At 37.7% G+C, this 20,522-nt stretch overlaps 1 non-coding gene across 1 annotated transcript; it reads left to right on the top strand.

Annotated features, from left to right (window-relative positions):
* Window positions 1-1,387: 1,387 nt before the first annotated feature.
* Window positions 1,388-1,491, top strand: LOC112745031 (small nucleolar RNA R71). The gene has a single exon (XR_003172980.1). It is a non-coding gene; the product is annotated as a small nucleolar RNA R71 (small nucleolar RNA).
* Window positions 1,492-20,522: the final 19,031 nt, after the last annotated feature.

The following is a 20,522-nucleotide window of genomic DNA, read 5'->3' as shown; positions in this document are numbered from 1 at the left end:
CAGTTGTATGATTACATCAGTGGATCTCACCTCATTCAATTGTAGCCTCTTCATAAGAGTTAGAGGCATCACATTTATGCTAGCTCCTAGATCACAGAATCCTCTGTCAATTTTTGTTTCCCCTATGATGCAGGGGATATGAAAACTTCCTGGGTCTGTTTTCTTAGAGACTGTGTCCTTCTTGATGAGGGCACTGCATTCTTTGTTCATTGTTACCGTTTGTCCTCCCTTCAAAACTCTTTTCTTGCTCAACAATTCCTTTAAATACTTGATATGTGTAGGCATCTGCTGGAGGATCTCAAGGAAGGGAATATTGATATGGAGAGACTTAAATGTCTCTAAAAACCTTGAATAGGTTTTCCCTTTTTCACTTCCTCCTAACCTCTGAGGAAATGGTGCTTTTGGTTGGTATGTTTCCAGCATGCCTGTTTGCAGTTCCTTGGCTTGTTCAGTTTCACCTTCCTGTTTAGCTTCTTCCACACCTTCCTTCAAGATTTCTGGCTCCTGTTCTGAGGGTCTGATTCCTTCTTCTTCTGAGACTTCCTTCAATGTAGTGATGGCCTTGCATTCTTCCCATCTCACTCTCTTTTGTTCCCCTTTAGGATTCTTTTCTGTGTCACTAGGGAACACTGCAGTTGACTTGGGGGCCTGTTGAGATAGCTCTCCTACTTGAGACTCCATCCTCTTGAGTTTTTCACCATGGTTCCTTAAGGTAGATCTCACATCATCCCTAAAGTTTTTCAACTCACTTATGTCCTGACCCATGTTTGCAAGCACTCCTTCTATCCTGTTTAATTGATCTTGAAATTGTTGGTTCGGATTAGGTTGGGTAGGTTGATTATTTTGGCCATGATATGATGGTTGGGAGTAAGTGTTTTGTGTGGCTTGGTATGATCTTTGGTTGGAGTTTTGGTATGTGGACTTGTTATGTTGGTTTTGCTGGTTCCCCCACCCAAAGTTTGGGTGGTTTTTCCAGCCTGGGTTGTAAGTGTTGGAATGTGGATCATATGGTTGCCTTTGTTGATTTCCTACATAATTGGCCTCTTCCCAATCACCTCCTTCAGTGCTTTCTTCCTCTTGATCTTGTGTGTGTATTGCAGCCACTTGTTTTGTTTCTAACTTCCTGGTGAGCTCTGCTAGTTGCTTGGCAAACACCTTGTTTTGGGCTAGAATTGTATCAACATGGTTCAGCTCCATGACTCCCTTAGTGTTGTGTCTCTCTGATGCATAGTAGTACTCATTCTCAGCCACTGTCTCAATCACTTCAATGGCTTCTTCCACAGTCTTTTTCCTGTTCAATGAACCTCCTGATGAATGGTCTACAGCCTTCCTTGATTCATAAGAGAGTCCATCATAGAAAATATGCAATTGCACCCAGTCATGGAACATGTCTGGTGGGCATTTCCTTGTCAAATCCTTGAATCTCTCCCATGCCTCGTAGAGAGTTTCACCATCTTGTTGTCTAAAAGTCTGAACCTCAGATCGAAGCCTATTGACCTTTTGTGGGGGGTAGAAACGTGCCAGAAACTTGCTTTCCACCTCGTCCCATGTTGTTAGGCTCCCCCTTGGGAATGATTCCAGCCACTTAGCTGCCTTGTCCCTAAGTGAAAATGGGAACAAAAGCAGTTTATAGGCATCTTCCTGGACTCCATTGGACTTCACAGTGTCGCAAATTCTCAGGAATTTTGTGAGATGTTGGTTTGGGTCTTCATTAGTACTCCCACCAAATGAACAATGATTCTCCACAAGTGATATTAGCTGTGGTTTGAGCTCAAAATTGTTGGCCTGAATGGGTGGTTTCTGAATGCTGCTACCACAATTCCCAGAGGTTGGGTTTATGTATGAACTAAGAACCCTCCTCTCAGGGATGGCATTGTTTCCATCAGCTCTCTCATGGTTGTGAACTTCTCTATCCATGTTGAGATCTAAAGCTTCCTCAAAATTGTCCTCAGATTCTCCTTCAGATTCTTCTTCTCCCAGTATTCTCTTCCCTCTTGCTTCCCTTCTAAGTCTATGAAGGGTCTTCTCTGGTTCGGTATATGGAGGAGTTGATGTCTCTCCTCTCCTACCTGTCATACAAGAACACAGCACAGGCAACAAACAAGTGAAATACTCTTGGTTAATGGAAGAGTAAGGTTAGAGCAGTTGAGGAATTAATTCAAACAGTTAGTGAGTCAGTGAGTTAGTTGCTTGAATTTAAAGGCATAAAGAAAGAAAGCATGTAACAGAGTGCAGAAATTAAAAATTCAACAAGTAACTTGAACTAAATTAACAAAGCAATAAAAATGCTCAATCTAGTTAACTTCTAATTTGAGAATTGTCAATCGAAAACCAATCCCCGGCAACGGCGCCATAAACTTGATGAGGCTGCTGATCCAAATTCTGTAACATTCATTGAGCCAACTTAGTGATAATCAAGTAATGACACATGACTCAACAAATTGAAATTTCAGACTCATCAATCCTTCAGGCCCAATCCCATAAACCATGATATTCAATTGGGTTTCATACCAGAGTAAGTTTAAGTTAATGTTTGTGCTCAAATGCTAACTTAAACTGCAATATTTTTGGCCCAGAAACCTTTTCCAAGAGTGGCGTTTAAGTTGCAGTTTAAGCTTAAACTGCAGCTTAAACGCCAGACACTTCCAGTGATGCCTTTTGTGGAAGCACGTTTAAGCTTCAGTTTAAGGTTAAACTGAAGCTTAAACGTGGAAATGGAAGAAGGCAGCCCTGGAGGGTAATGTAGTCGAACACGTTTAAGCTTCAGTTTAAGGTTAAACTGAAGCTTAAACGTGGAGATAGGAAAGGCAGCCCTGGAGGTCGAACACGTTTAAGCTCCAGTTTAAGGTTAAACTGGAGCTTAAACGTGGAAGGGGAGAAAGGTAGCCCTGGAGGTGTCGAACACGTTTAAGCTCCAGTTTAAGGTTAAACTGGAGCTTAAACGTGGAAGGGGAGAAAGGTAGCCCTGGAGGTCGAACACGTTTAAGCTCCAGTTTAAGGTTAAACTGGAGCTTAAACGTGGAAATGGAAAAAGCAACCCTGGAGGAGAAGACTTGATCGAACATGTTTAAGCTCCAGTTTAAGGTCAAACTGGAGCTTAAACGTGGAAATGGCTCCCTGGTGCATTTCCCATTTCTGGCGTTTAACTTCCAGTTTAAGGTTAAACTGGAGGTTAAACGCCACTTCCTTCCTTTCCTCAGCTTTCATGATTTTGGCGTTTAAGCTCCAGTTTAAGCTTAAACTGGAACTTAAACTCCACATGTGATATTCAAGCTTCCTTTATTGATTTTTGTTGCTTCCTTGCCTAGCCTCTTCTTTCCTGAAATCATCCAAACAACTGCATCAAAGTCTTGCAAAATTTCATGAGAATCTTCCATTCATAGCATTCAAGTAATATAACTAAAAACTCATGGAATTTGCATCAAAATCATACTGTTTGGATGGTTCATTGCTTTGTTATTCATTTAACCATTCTTGGTTACTTTAAGCTCAAGAAAATGCATAAAACAACTAAAACTAACAGAAAAATGCTAGTGAAACTAGCCTAAGATGCCTTGGCATCACTTAACTAAGTGAGATTAAAATCCAATTCTCATCACATCTGATAAGGATAACAAGGACAGGATTTCCGGTTCTCATACCTTGCCAAGAGTTTATTTTATAGTTATTTATTTATTTTTATTGCTCGAAAATATATGTGTGCACATTGCCCAACTTCCAAAACCCCCAATTTACAATCTTCATAACCAATAATAAGAACATAATTCCCTGCAATTCCTTGAGAAGACGACCCGAGGTTTGAATACTCGGTTATCAATTTCAAAGGAGTTTGTTACTTGTGACAACCAAAACGTTTGTACGAAGGGATTTCTGTCGGTTTAGAGACTATATCTACAACGCGACTGTTTTTATGACATTCTTTACTGGCAAAAATCCTAACGTCAAAATGGCGCCATTGCCGGGGAATTGCAAACGTGTGCCTTATTATTGGTTATTGTAAATATTTTTTTTTATTTTTGCTTGTTTATTTGTTTTTATTTTTGTTTTTATTTTTGCTTTTTCATAAATTAAGAGGTTATTGGTTTTTATTTAGTTACTAAAAAAAAAAATTTCAAAAAAATTTGTTCTTAGTGTTCATCTTGATCTTCAAGCTGTTCTTCACGATTATCTTGACCTTCAAGCTGTTCTTAGTTGTTTTCTTCGTTTTGATCTAAAAATTTGAAATTTCGTGTCATTTTATTATTTTTCTCTTTCCTCATTAAATTCAAAAATATTTTTAATTAATTTTTTTCGAAAAAAAATCAGATTTTTATTTTTAAAATTTTTATCTTATCTTATCTTATTTCAAAAATCAAATTTCAAAATTCAAATTTAAAAATTTTCAAAATTTAAATTTAAAATTTTTCAAATTTCAAATTTCAAATTTCAAAATTTCAAATTTCAAATTTTAAAATTTAATTTTCAAATTCAAAATTTAAATAACCTTTTAATTTAAATTTATTTTTATTTTCATTTTTAATTTTTATTTTGCTACTATGAACTCTCACCCCTTTGGCTATGAGTCTGGTTACAATTATGTTGCAGGAAGAAGAAATTTCAATGAGAACAGGCATCAAGGTTGGAACAATCAAAGATGGGAGGAGCCACAAGGATTCGATCAACCCTCATGGCAACAACCACCTCCAATGGACTATCAACAACCACCACCATATGCCTATGAACCCTTTCCTCAACACAACTTTGGACCACCATACTCACAAGCCCCTTTCCGCCATTCACCTCCATATGATCCTAACCCTCAACCACCACACCAACCACCTTATGAGCCATATGAACCATATATAGAACCACCCCAATTTCAACCCAATTACTCACAAGAACCACCACTTCAATATTCACCATCTCCATATCCATCAATCCAAGAGCACTATGATCCTATTTATGAAAGTCGAGTGCATCAAGAGACACAGGATCGTTTCAAGGAAACAGTGGATCGATTTCAGGCAACCACTCAACAACTGGGGCAAGCATTAATTCAATGGGCTTGTAGACACTTAAATACACAAGGATCAACCACAGCTCCATGTGGACAGTCTAGTGAAGAGCGTAGCATGAAGGAGATACCAGAAACCCCGGTGGACAAGACAGAGAATAAATTCGTACTAGAACAAGTAGAAGATGCTGTCATTGTTCAAAAAGAAGAAGAAGTGGTTGAAGACTTAGGAGATGCAGAACCTCCATGGGAAAGTCTAGTCATAGAGCCTCCTTCCAAGACGGTTGAAATTGATGCTGAGGAGGGTGTACAACTTCCAAAGCATATCATAGTTGAAGACTTGGAAGAGGTTGATCAAGAGATGGAGATTCAAGAAGAAGAAGCACAACCTCCCATGCCCTTGGAAAGCAATGAAGAGAAGATTGAATTGGAAGAAAGCTACCAAGAGGAAGAGGTTGAAATTGAAGAAGCTTGCAAAGAGGTGGTAATTATCAGAGAAGAGCACAAGGGAGTGGAGCTTGCAATTTCATTAAAAATACCTTCCCCTAAGTTGCCATCATCCTTCACAACATTCAAGTGGGTAAAATTCATATCCCATAGCTTTCTAATCCCACTTGAATATGGGCTACTGGAGACGGATGGTCAACTTAGAGCTCTTTGTGATATTAAGAGTAAGAGGAAGATGGCCAGTGGTAAGAATTGTCGTGCAAGGTTCATTATGGTTGGAAGCTTTAAGTTTAAATGCAAAGGTTGGTGTAGAGCTCATTTGAATGGGTCTAGGAAGCTGTTTGGTAGCTGCAGTGAGAATTCAAATTACTTATCACCCGGCTGGAAAAATACAGATCCCGACAAAGATGGGTGTAAAAGCAAGATTTGGGATCTTGGAATCTGTTCTGACATCCAACACCCCGGGAGCCTAAGAATTTTTTTGAAGCTGCTCAAGGGTTTTACATGCCTAGTTTGGGACCCCGGAGGTGACTGGAGATACAAACATTGGTGGAGATTCCTGGATGAGTTCAAACACAAGCCACCATAACAGGGAGCTCACCAAATGTCCAACTTAAGAACTCTAACTAAAAGTGCTAGGTGGGAGACAACCCACCACGGTATGATCGTCCTTTTTCATTTTTATTTAGTTTTATTTGTTTTTGAATTTTATTTTATTTTGTTCTATTGAACCTGGAGTTTTGCATCACATTCATATTAACACTACATTCTGCATTTTTCAGACTAAAAAAAAAAAGCGAGTACGTGACGCGACCGCATCAGCGACGCGTCCGCGTCGCAAGGAGAGGGGAGAAAAATAAAAACGAACAGAGAGTTTCGCAGGAGCAGCGCTAGAAGCGTGCCAATGGCACAAATCACCCCACGCGACCGCGTCACCTGGGAATAAAGCCCTCCCACGCGACCGCGTTACCCACGCGGCCGCGTGACCTGAAAATCGATGTCAACCAGGTGCATGGCCGAAAGTTGAGCTGGAGTTGGGCTGGACTCGTGCTGGTAGCCCAAGCCTCACCACGCGAACGCGTGCCTCACGCGTCCGCGTCATATCCCCATGATGGTCACTCACGCGATCGCATGCCCCACGCGATCGCGTCACCCAGATTTTTGGCAAAAAGAGTTTTGAACAGAGAGTTGCGCGACCGCGAGGCTGCACTCGCGCCAATCGCACAAAACAGGCCACGCGATCGCGTGACCCACGCGTCCGCGTCACCTGACCTTATCACGCACCACGCGACCGCGTCACTCACGCGTCCGCGTCACAGGCGGCGCACAGAATATCCAGATCAGCCAATTTTCTTATCTTTTCTTCCCTAATCCTTATTTTTCTTCTCTTTTATTATTTCTTTCTTCTTCCTTTCTTATTTTCTCTCACTCCCATTTTATTTTATTTAATTTATTTGCATACTTTCATTCATTGCATATTTTTATTTTTCTAAAATTATTATTGGTGTTCAAATATTCTTATTCAACTGTTACATCTTTTCTGGTATTTTCTTGATGCTTAGTGACTTGTTTTATTTTGAATAGGTAATATTATTTATATCAATGCCAATCTTTTATACCTGTATTACTTTTACATTGATATGAATTTATATTATCTCTCCTTACCCACACTCTCCCTCATTGTTGCAACATTTTTGCACCACTGGTATGCCATGTGCTTCTATTATTTTCTCACTTGCATGTTGTAGCTACCATGTAATTGAGACCTTCATTATTTGGCATTAACCAACCCATGCTTTAATTGTTTCTTATCTTTATTTCTGGGTTACTTTTCTTCTTCTCCTCTTCTATCAGACTGGCCACCAGGAAGAGAACTGGAAGACGCTTAAAAGGGGAGACAAACAAGTCCATCTGCACAATCCTTGAAGAAAAGCATCAGTTGGAACAGCCCGTCCACTTGTACATCTTAGCATGCACCGAGGACGGTGCAACCTTTAAGTGTGGGGAGGTCGATACCGATCTCCGTGGGTTAGTACTTTCTTTTCAACACCAATAATCTTATTTTCTTTATTTGTTCATTGTTGCATCTACATATTTGATTGCATATTTATTTGATTTTGTGCATTTAGTTACTACTTGGTTAAAATAATAAATCTCTTTTTAAGATCCTATTTTTGAAAAAAAAAAATTTCACTAATTTAAATAAAAATTTTAAAAATTTTTATGTGTTAAATTAGTTTGAAGTTGTATTTGGAACATGGTTTTTGAGTCAAAGAACACACAACCTGTGAGACTTTGAGCTTATTTACATGGTTACATTATTTAACCATAAATATTTTATTCCTGTGTGTTCCCTTCTCTATGATTGTAATCTATATTTTGTTCCAACCTATATGTCCATTATTTAGTGTATTTACATATTTGCATATGATTGAGGCCATTATTTGATTTTAGCTCACTTATCCCAAATAAGCCTACCCTTTAAATCACCCTTGTCAGCCACTTTGAGCCTTTTAACCCCCTCTTGTTCTGTATTTTACCACATCACTAGCCTTAAAGAAGAAAAACAATTAAATATCCCAATTGAATCTTTGGTTAGCTTAAGATAGTGTGTTAATTAAGTATGGGGAGACTGTGGGAACATGGGTTAATAAAGGAAAAGTATAATGTTTCTAATTTATTTGAATATCAGGAATTTGGGAACCTACTCATGAAAAACCAAAATAGAAAAATAATAGAAAATCCATGTGCATTGATAAGTTATGTTTGTTTCTCTACAAAAAAAAAAGAGAGAAAAAAGAGAAAAATCCAAAAATACTCAATAAATAAGTAAATAAGGGGACAAAATTACCCCAATATTAAGTTTAATAAAAGATCAATGCACATGTGATAAAAATTAAAGAAAAATTTGGTACATGAGTATGGGAATTATACAAAAGTGAGAATTATGGGTAGCTAGGCATGAATTTAAAAGTATATAGAGTATATGTATATTAGGTGAGAGCTCAGGTTAATTGAAGATTCATATTATAGCTCACTTGGCCATACATATATCCTTACCTTTACCTCAGCCCCATTACAACCTTGAAAAGACCTCATGATGTTTGCATTAGTACATTAAATATTTGTTGATTGGTTAGATGAAGAACAAGGTTTAGAAAGCATGACTAGAGAAGAGTAGAGAGAATACCCCTATACACTTGAGAGATTAGAGTGATATACACTACCAGTGAGGGTTCAGTGCTTAATTCTACGTTCCCTACTTTCATAAGCTATCTTCTTACAAGTTTACTTGTCTTTTACTGTATAATTTGAATTAGTGAAATCTGATTTATGTTTGTCTTGAAGAGCTTATTTACTTTTTAACCAAGTAGGTAGAATCATTTCACATTTAGTTGCATTCATATAGATAGGATTGCATTTCATACATTCTATCATTCCTCTTCACCTTTATAGCTTCTCTTGAGCTTAGCATGAGGACATGCTAGTGTTTAAGTGTGAGAAGGTTGATAAACCACTATTTTATGGTTTATCTTGTGCTCAATTGGGTGGATTTCATCAACTCTTTACCCACTTATTCATATTATTTGCATGGTTTTACATTTGCCTTCCTAATTATGTGCTTTGATTGAAAACATGCTTCTTTGATCTTATATTTGATTATTATTAATCCTCTCTTATTACCATTAGATGCCTTGATATGTGTGTTAAGTGTTTTCAGATATTATAAGGCAGGAATGACTTGGAGGATGGGAAGAAAGCATGCAAAAGTGGAAGGAATGCAAGAAGTTGGAGAAATTACTAAGCTGTCTAGCCTGACCTCTCTGCATTCAAACGGCTATAACTTTTGCTTCAAGGTCCAAACGACGCGGTTCCAGTTGCGTTGGAAAGCTAACGTCCGGGGCTTCGATTTGATATATAATATGCTATAGTTCCCCTGAAGCTAGGCGACACGACTGCGTGATCCATGCGGCCGCGTCGCAGTGACGGAAATCCAGCATGGCAAAATTTGAAACCAGCGAATTCTGGACTGTTTTTGACCCAGTTTGCGGCCCAGAAAACACACATTAGAGGCTATAAAGTGGGGGACTGCATCCATTCATGAGGAGGCTTCCATAATTCATAATTTTAGGAGTAGATGTAGTTTTTAGAGAGAGAGGTTCTCTCCTCTCTCTTAGGATTAGGATTTAGGATTTCTCTTAGTTTTAGGAGTAGCTCTCAATCCCAGGTTCTTTATTTTTATTTATTTTTCCAATTTAATTTATGAACATCTATGCCAAATTTAATTTCTTTTGTTAATGCAATTCGAGGTATTTCAGATTTAAGATTGCTTTGCTTTATTTATATTGATGCTCTGTTTAAGATTGCTTTTAATTTAAATTAGATATTTTCTCCCTTTTGGCTTTGGTTAGGTAATTGGTAACACTTGAGTTGTCAAACTCAGGAGTGGTTGAAATTGGCTGATTTTGCTTTAGCTAGGATTGCTCTAACACTAGTCTCTCCACAGGAGTTGACTAGGACTTGAGGATCAAGCTAATTAGTCCACTTGACTTAACTAAGTGGGATTAAAATCCAATTCTCATCACATCTGATAAGGATAACAAGGACAGGATTTCCGGTTCTCATACCTTGCCAAGAGTTTATTTTACAGTTATTTATTTATTTTTATTGCTCGAAAATATACCTGTGCGCATTGCCCAACTTCCAAAACCCCCAATTTACAATCTTCATAACCAATAATAAGAACATACTTCCCTGCAATTCCTTGAGAAGACGACCCGAGGTTTGAATACTCGGTTATCAATTTCAAAGGGGTTTGTTACTTGTGACAACCAAAACGTTTGTACGAAGGGATTTCTGTCGGTTTAGAGACTATATCTACAACGCGACTGTTTTTATGACATTCTTTACTGGCAAAAATCTAACATCACAGTTCCTTGAGAAGACGACCCGAGGTTTGAATACTTGGTTAACAATTTTTAAGGGGTTTGTTACTTGTGACACCCAAAACGTTTGTACGAAAGGGATTTTTGTCGGTTTAGAGACTATATCTACAACGCGACTGTTCTTATGACATTCTTTACTGGCAGAAATCACGATCGTCAAAATGGCGCCGTTGCGGGGGAGCTGCTAACGTGTGCCTTATTATTGGTTATTGTAAATATTTTTCTTTTGCTTGTTTATTTATTTTTGTTTTTCCTTTTTATCTTTATTTGCTACTATGAACTCTCACCCCTCTCGCTTTGAGTTTGGTTCTAATATTGTTAAAGGAAATAGAAGTTACAGCAGGAATGTGCATCAATGTCAGACCAATCAAGGATGGATGGAACCAAGAGGATCTAATCAACCCTTTTGGCAGCAACACCCTCCGAGATATCCTGGACAAAGACCATTCTACCGTGCATACCCAGCTGAAAGACATGGTGGATAACCTTGTAACTACCAACAAGCCCCAACCCGTGCATATGAACCATCCTTTCAACATAACCTCGAACCACCACACTCACAAGCTTCTCTTCACCATTCACCATCATATGATCCTTCCTTACCCCAATACCAATCCAATCGTTCCCAATCATCACCACTTTCTTTGTATCATGTCCAAGTCCGACAAACTGCGAAGCACAGGATCGCCTAAAAGAAACAGTAATTAAATTTCAAACAACCATTCAACAACTGGAGCAAGTACTAATTTAATGGGCCACTAGGCGCTCAAATATACAAGGATCAACCACAGCTCCATGTGGACAGCCCGATGAAGAGCGTAGCATGAAAGAAATACTAGAGACTCCAGTGGACAAGACAGAGAATGAATTCGTACTAGAACAAGTGGAAGAAGCTGTCATTGTTCAAGAAGAAAAGTTGGTTGAAGATCTAGGAAATGTTGAACTTCCTTGGGAATCCAGAATTGAGGAAAACTCCGTCCAAGATGCTACAGTTGATGCTAAGGAGGATACCGTACAATCTCCAAGGCAAGTCGTTTACGAAGAATCAGACGGAATAATCCAAGAAGCAAATTTCCTTGATGATGATAGTCACAAGTCTAGTTCTCCTAGTGATGAACTTGCGTCCGCAAGTGAATTCTCTGAGATCGAAGAATTTTCTCCAAGTGAATATGAAGATGATGCGGAGGTAGATTTCTCTCAACCTCCAATCTATGACTCGAGTGATGAGGAAGACATAGAAGACTTTGACCAAGATACAGATACAATTGAAGATCTTTGCAAGGAAGTGAAAGAATTCACAGAAGAGCACAAGGAAACGGAACTTGCAGAACCACCAAAAACACCTATCCCAAGGCCATTACCACCTAATACAAGCTTCAAGTGGGTACAATCCTTAACTTATAATTTTACTTATTCACTTGAATATGGTTTGCTTGAAACAGATGGCCAACTTAGAGCTCTCTGCGGCTTTAATAGTAAGAGGGAATTGGCTCGTACTCAGAACTGGTGCACCAGGTTCAATAAGGTTCCACGCTTCACCTCGAAGTACACGGATTGGTATCATGCTCAATTGCATGGATCACGGAGAACGTTTGGTCACCACGGTGAGATTCTACTTTTTAACCCACCCGAATGGAAACTTACAAATCAAAACGGAGGCGGATCTAAAAACACAGGTTGGGATCATGGATTATATTCTGACATTCGTCATCCCGGGAGGCTGAATATCTGTTTGAAGCTGCTCAGAAGCTATACATGCCTAGTTTGGGAACCCGGAGGCTATTGGCATTCCAAGCACTGGTGGAAATTTTTGGATGAATTTAAACATAAGCCACCATAACAGGATACTCTTCCAATATCCAACTTAAGGACTTTAACTAAAAGTGCTAGGTGGGAGACAACCCACCATGGTATGGTCGCTTCTTTCTCAATCTATTTCTTGTTTATTATTTTCAATTTACCCTTTTTTTTATTTTAACATTAACCTGGAATCATGCATAGCATTCATGTTAATCACTGCATCTTGCATTTTTTCAGTTAAAAAAAAAAAGGGTTGCACGACGCGACCGCATGCCCCATGCGATCGCGACATATCGCAAAAAATACCACCCATGCGACTGCGTGACCCACGCGGCCGCGTGATATATATATCGGCGTAAGAATCCAACGAACAGAAAGTTGGGCTGGAATCGTGCGGCTCTTGTGCGTTTCGTACAAATTGGCCCACGCGATCGCATGCCCCATGCGATCGCGTCACTTACCCAATACCAATCCCACGCGACCGCATGAGCGACACGATCGCGTCGCATGGATTGCATATCACCCCAAAAGGAGACAAAGAGTTGCGCCGAAACGTCGCTGGAGTCGTGCGTTTAGCACGAATTCCAGCGACGCGATCGCGCGACCCACGCGATCGCGTCACCCCTCTTTTCCCCCCTCTCATGCGATCGCGCGCCCCACGCGATCGCGTCTCCCTGCACGCGGCCGCGTGGATTCATATTTTAGTTATTTAGTTCATTTTAGTTATTTAGTTTAGTTTGCAATTCTAACTTATTAGTGGATCAATTAGTATAGTTTACCCTTTTTACATAAGACAGCTTAGTTATAGCTTAGTTTAAATTGACAAATATAAAAAAAGAGTAAGCTAGGAACTTGAACATAATAGATTTAGATCCATAAAACCTTCTATATATAGCATTACATGATGTAGTTAAACTGACAACATTTCATCAAGGAGAAACATTAAAACTTCAAAGGCTACCCTAAATTACTTTTTAAGAGAATAATGAGAATTTTTAACTAAACCTGCATGACATACATAAGTGATAAATGATTTTTCAGCTAGAGAACACATAGCCTGTGAGTTTTGAGCTTAACTGTATGGTTACATTCAAACCATAATTTTTATTTCTGTGTGTTCCAACCTTCTTTCTTATTCTGGTGTTCTTTACTTTGTTTTAGTCTATATGTCCGATTATAGAATATAGGTACATCTCAAAATAATGATTGAGGCCATCATTTGATTTTAGCTCACTTATCCTAAATTAGCCTACCTTTTACATCACCTTTGTTAGCCCCCTTTGAGCTTTTTTATAAAAAAAAAAACCCCTTATTCTATTTTAGCCAAATTACTAGCCTTAAGCAAAAAAACAAAAGAAAATCCCAAGTGAATCCTTGGTTAGCTTAAGATAGAAAATTATAAATAGAGTAAAATGTGGGAAACTTATTGGGAACATAGTTGATAAAGACAAAAGGTAGAAAAATTAAAAAGAATAAAGCAACTCAAAATTTTGGGAAGCAGGCTCATGAAAATTCAAATTAATTAAAATTACCATGTGTATTCAAAAAAAAAATGGTTCGTTTTCAAGCATGTAAATAAGGGGATACAAAAAGAACTCCCCAATGCAAAATAAAAAGTAATGCACATGGGATAAAAACAAGAATTGAAACATGAGCATGTGACATCAAAAGCGAGAAAATAGGGAGAATAGGTAAAGAAGCATTGTTTTACTAAGTATGTATGTTAGGTGAAGTCTTAGTCTAATTAAGGATTCACTTATTAGCTCACTTAGCCTTATACATATATCCTTACCCTTTGCCTTGACCCCATTACAACCTTAATTAAAGACCTCATGAGTTTTGGTATGACTATGTTCTATAATTGTTAATTGGTTAGACGAAAAACAAAGTTATAGAAAGGAAGAATGAAAAGAAGAATAGAGTGATTAACCCAATAAACACTGAGTGATTAGAGAAAAAACACAAAATCCAGTGAGGGTTCAAAAGCTCATTAAACATTTATCTCTGATTGTCTTGCAAGTTTTTTTTCTCTCATCTCATTTGCAAAAAAATGCTTTATTATTTGAGGGTTAGCCATATATGTATATATATCTCCTTGAGAATGTGAAATAATTTGACAACATGTAGGCTTTATATATGAGTGGATGAACTAGAATTGCATGACTCATTAGGTAGATGCATTTAGCATAGGTTGCATTTTATAACATTCCATCACTTTAACCTTAATTATTTACCTTGGATTTAGCATGAGGACATGCTAGTGTTTAAGTGTGGGGAGGTTGATAAACCCATATTTCATGAGTTCTTTTGTGCTTAATTAGAGTGATTTATTCAACTCTTCACCTACTTATTCATATTAATTGCATGATTTTACTTTCCCTTCCTTATTATGTCATATTGTGAAAAACATGTTTCCTAAGCTTTAAAAAAATTAATTATTTTAATTACCTTTATTTCCATTCGATGCCGTGATTAGTGTGTTGAGTAGCTTCAGGTTTCCTAGAGCTGAATGACTTAAAGGATGAAAAAAGGAAACATACAAAAATGGAAGGAGAAGGCAAAACGGAGCTTTAAGGAAACTGGTATCCACGCGATCGCATGGACGACACGATCGCAGAAGCAAAGAAGCAGCGACGCGACCGCACGACTGACGCGACCGCGCGCCTTGAGTAGAACACCCACGACGCGGACGCGTGACTAACGCGACTGCGTGGAAAGGAAAAGCTCCATATGAATTTCTAACTCAATTTTTGGTAATTAAAATTTAAATGATTAAAATTATTAAATGCTAAATATTTTGCAGTTAACTAATTTTGTTTTTGTTATTAAAATTTTAGAAACGGTGAGTTGTTAATCAATTCTGAATTCAAATTTAAATTTAAATTTGTGTAAGAAAATATTTTGAATTTTTTTCACTAACCAGAATTAATTTTGCAATAAAAATTTATTTTCTACATCATATTATAAAATAGTGTAGTCATTCATTTTTTTAATGGCAATTATTGTGAAATAAAATGATATAAAAATAGAAAAAAATATATTCCAATCTAGGAATAATAATTTATTTTTCAATAGAATAAATTATATATTAAATAACAAAAGTTATTATAGTTTCTTTTTACACAATTTAATATACTCAACTACGGTGTTTTGGTAATATTACCAAAAAATATTAATCAATCTAGTAACTTTTTTAATGACAAGTTTATAAGTTTAGAAGCTTGAAAATCATATCATAAAATATAAAATTTTAACCGGTAATAACGTTGATCATATTTGTTGACTTCCTGAATGAATATGATACCAATAAATAAAACCGTCACAGTTAAATTTCAACAAAGGCAAATCTCCATAAGTATTGCTATCATCAATGATAATTGTTCTACTTTCAAGACAAATACTATTTTCTTTCACTGTATTTTCCAACTCGGCAGGTCGAGAACTAATCCTCCACAGATTGAAGCTCCATTTATTAAGGGTCTGCCGCTAGCCAATGAGTTATTACATACACAAGGCAAAATTCAAAACTCTAATACTTACTTAGGTAGACGAGTGAGATGACCACTCAATCAATCTAAATCAGTTAAGACAAATACGAATTATTTTTAATATTTTTAACATTAAAAATAATTAAATTTTGATTTTAATTATAACTTTGTAAAATATTTATAGTAATAATTATTATATATATCTTTTGTTTAATTTCTTTTAATAAAAAAAATTATATATTTTTATTAATTATCCCGTACAATGTACGGGAACATACACTAGTTATAGTTTAAAATATCATCCAAATTAAAAGTACTATATAAACCACAATGTTATAATATCATTCCAATAGAAACTCAAAAGTCAATTAACAAAAAAAAAGCCAAACATAAAATACCAATAATCATCAAAATCCACCAAAACTTACTGCAGATTTGCTTCGTTAAGATTATCACCTTACAATAACGATGTAATAACAATCCAATAGAAATTTTTATTAATCTCAATACAATAATTTATAATCACTAACCTCTTTGTGATAGTTGTAATTTGTAAAGTATCTCCTTAATCTCCAAAATATGCCTAATATTACAGAACACTGCACTAGGGAGAAAACAATAAGAATTAGTCTACCTCATCTATCAGTTTTTGCTTCTCAGGAGTCCCAAACCTTGGAGCTGCATAATGGGATTTAATTGCCAATGTGTGCCTCTCTTCTTTCTTGTAGTCTAATCAGCCTAATGCACCATTTGGGTTGGTTGGCATGAATGCAATCAGTGCAACTCAAGTAGTCCTTCGTGCCAAAATAAATTCACATCAGCAATATACAAACCTTCCTATTAAAGGAAAGTGTGAATCATTAATGGTTATAGTTATAGTCATTAAGGTAATGAAAATTGCAAATGATGAAACAATCAAGTAATGAAAATGATGTGTACAATCTCCTTCTAAACATCACCAAAAAAAAATCCCCTTCTAAACTGATAAATATTCTTTTAGTGCAATCACTTAGTTTGTTCAGTATTTTCGAAACAAGTTAGTGCTGGATAATTAAAAATAGAGACGGACTAATGACAACAGAGCAAATACAAAACAATATATTCAACATTTTGGGATAATCTAAAGCAGCCGCATCAATTGCATTGTGGATTACATCAAAGATGCTACATTTTGCATCCTCAAAAGATTTCTTCCACTCTTGATGGCTATCAGAATTCACGGGGTGTAAAAAAAATTAAATCTTTTCCAAGAAATAAATAAAAAATAATTCACTTTTGGGAGATTCTGCTTTTGGGGTACTACAGATTGACAGACATAGATCAAAATCTACCACTGGTATAAGAACACAACAATCTAACAATCATAAGGTCAAGAACAACACCACAACAATTTATCAAATTAACAAATTAATAAGATCAAGAACATATCAAAACCAGTTAATAATCAAATCAAGAACATCACAAAACGAGTTAATAATCAAACAAAACAAGTTAACAAAATAGCAAACCAACAAAAAACAAAAGCTCTAAGTCTGGAACAGCAACCTAACAATTAAAACAATGGCAAACTAAAATAATAACTAAAAACAGAGGAGGGAGAGGGAGAGGGAGCTAGAACTTTATAACTCGATGGAGATGGTTGAACAGAGGGCTGAGCTGCGGTGGAAAGGAGGCTGAGCAGTGGCGAAACGACGTCTGCACAGAGGTTGTACCACGCAACGGAACCGAAGCTGAACAGAGGCCAGAAGGCAATGGCTGGAGCGCAGCGGAAGCACAGAAAAATGGTGGAAAAAGCACGGTGAAACAGAGGGGAAGCTCGACAAAACAGACACAGAAGCGCGGCGGAAAGTGGCTGAACAGAGTCGTTGCGACGACGCTGGTGAAGCACGGATGGCAACGGTGACACGGCGGTTGTTGGATGGAACAAGGGAGGGAGTGAGAGAGGAGCCCAAAGGAAGAGATGCTGCTACCTGGTACTCTGGTAGTGAGTGACTGCGTGAGTGAGTGAGGAGATTAGAGTTCCTTCGTTATCTTAGAGAATGAAACGGCATCGTTCATGTTCAAAAGAAGAAAATCGGCCGGGTGATGAGTATTTTTGAGGAAAAATAAATTTCTCCCAAAACACACAAATCTAACCGGCAAGTGCACCGGGTCGCATCAAGTAATAAAAACTCACGGGAGTGAGGTCGATCCCACAGGGATTGATGGATCAAGCAGTTTTAGTGGGTGATTAGTTTAGTCAAGCTGACATTTAGTGAATTGTGTGAAATGTAGCCAACAGAAAGTAAATTGCAATGAATCTTAAAGATGCAGAAAGTAAAATTGCAAGTAAGTTAAAGAACAAGAAAGTAAAATAGCTGAAACTTAAATTGCAAGAAAAGTAAATTGCATGAAAAGTAAAGGGGCTGGGGTGTTGGAAATTAAAAAGAGCAATAGATCACGCAACTGGAAAATTAAATTGCAGGAAGAATAAAGGAAATTGGATGCTGGGAATCAAAACAGAATTGAAATTTTGAAGTGCAGTGGATTAAAAGCAGCAAGAAAAACAAAGAGAAATCTCAGAGGGAGAATGAAACAGAACACCTTCAATTCTCCACCCAAGATTCAAAAACAACGAAAAGAAAATTAAAGAGAGAGCTCTCAAATTCTAGTGCTCCTTAGTGGAGCCAGCCTCTCACAAATATGAAAATGATGCCTTATATAGGCTTTACAAAATGGAAATGAAAATGAAATTAAAAACAAATTACAATTAAATGAAATTCCTATTTTATCTATTTCTTGTGCCTTTGAGTGATGATCATTTGGGCCCTTGCTCTTGATGGAATTGGGTTGATAAAGGCCTTGGTTGATTGCTCTTGGAGTTTGAAGAGGAACCGAATTGAACCGGGTTGAGTTTGCAAAAGTTGGACCAAAAGTTGGAGCTAAAGTTAGGGGTCTAACTTTGGCTCCAACTTTTCATAGCAGCCCACAAAACTTGCTGGTATGAACGTTGGCCTCCCTTATGCACATTTATGGCGCCAACTTTGTCCTCTTGTCATGTTGCCAATTTTATGCCCAATATAGACTATCATATATGGTTGGAAATCTCTGAATGTCAGCTTTCTAACCCACTTGGAATCACTTCAATTGGACATCTACAACTCAAGTTATGATCATTTGAAGAGGGCATGGTCGCTGGCTTTGGTGTGCAGCGTTTGAGGTAACGTTTGCCTCAAACGTTGGCGAAAACGCCAGTTCTGGAGGTTCAAACGTATTGTCCACCCCATACTATTATACATTGTTGGAAAGCCCTGGATGTCTACCTTCCAATGCCGTTGGGAGCACATTATTTGGAGCTCTACTGCTCGAGTTATACTCCGTTGAAGGTGCAGAGGTCAGTTGGCCTCACTGCAGGTTGCCACCATGTTCGTTTATGCACATTGCGGGGCAGTTTTCTCCCTCAATTTTAGTGTCCACCATGCAGTGCCATATATGCTTGGAAAGCTCTTGATTCCTACTTTCCAATGCTTCTTGAATCACCTCATTTGGAGCTCTGTAGCTCAAGTTATTCTTGTTGGAAGTATACCCCTTCAAGCTGTTGTGGTGTGTGGCGCCAACGTTAGCCTCAAAGTTAGGGGGCTAACGTTGGCGCAAACTTTTGCTCCTCCCCATGTGAATTTCATGTGCCAACGTTAGCCTCCAAGTTAGGGGTCTAACGTTGGCGCAAACGTTGGTGCCCAGGGGAGAAATTCATGTGCCAACGTTAGCCTCAAAGTTAGGGGGCTAACGTTGGCGCAAACTTTTGGTGCCCAGGGGAGAAATTCATGTGCCAACGTTAGCCTCAAAGTTAGGGGGCTAACGTTGGCGCAAACTTTTGGAGCCCAGGGGAGAATTTTCAAGTTCCAACGTTAGCCTCCAAGTTAGGGGCTAACGTTGGGGCTAACGTTTCAACCAAAAGTTTGTGCAAAAGTTTGATGCTAACTTTAGGTCCAGCTTCTTGCTTCCTGGTTCAATTTCACTTATTCCATTGTCTTCTCTTTACTCCTAGCTATTCCTTCTTGCTTCAACCCTTCTCCAAGCCTTCTTCACCTATCATTAATCAACCAAACACATCAAAGCTATGCTCAAAATCATGAGATATTCATTCTTTCATAATATGTGACAATTTTAGCATAAAACCTCATGAAATAGCATGAATTCATACATGGTTGATTAAATCAAAGGAAGCATGAAAATCTACCCACTTGGCTTGCTTATGGCTCAAGAAAGTGCATAAAACCTATTGAAAACAAAGGAAAAAGGCATAGAAAAACATGACATGATGACATGTCATCACAACACCAAACTTAAACCTTGCTTGTCCCCAAGCAAGAAAAGAATCATGCAATAAAGATTGACAATCCAAGGTAAGAAGAATATCAACTCAATGTTCATGGTAAGCTAGTTTTCTAAGCATGCTACAATCACAAAAGAAATGTAAATGATTGATGCTTCCATCTAGCTCAATTTATGAAATCTTTCTTTTATATTTCTTCCTTGAAACAAGCTTTTGATTTTTTTATTTAGCTTCTCCTTTTGGGTGCTTTGCCCCATGAGTTGATAACAAAGCTACGACTTCTAAATGCTTTGTTTTCAAGTATTACCACTTGATACATAAGCACCACAAGCATTTGATTAGAGGACTTCATTAAGCTCATTTTTCTTTTCTTTTCTTAACTCTCTAATCATTGATGCTCAGAGCCTTGAGCTTTGAGGGAGTGCTTTTGCACTTTGAGCCTAGCCTTGACTTCTAAGTGTTTTGTTTTCAAGCATTTGGCTTGATACATAAACACCACAAGCACTTAACAAATAAATTGCCATTGGTACTCA

The sequence above is a fragment of the Arachis hypogaea genome, chromosome 14, assembly GCF_003086295.3.
Source record: "Arachis hypogaea cultivar Tifrunner chromosome 14, arahy.Tifrunner.gnm2.J5K5, whole genome shotgun sequence".
Taxonomy (NCBI): domain Eukaryota; kingdom Viridiplantae; phylum Streptophyta; class Magnoliopsida; order Fabales; family Fabaceae; genus Arachis; species Arachis hypogaea.
This window is presented reverse-complemented; position numbering and strand designations above follow the sequence as displayed.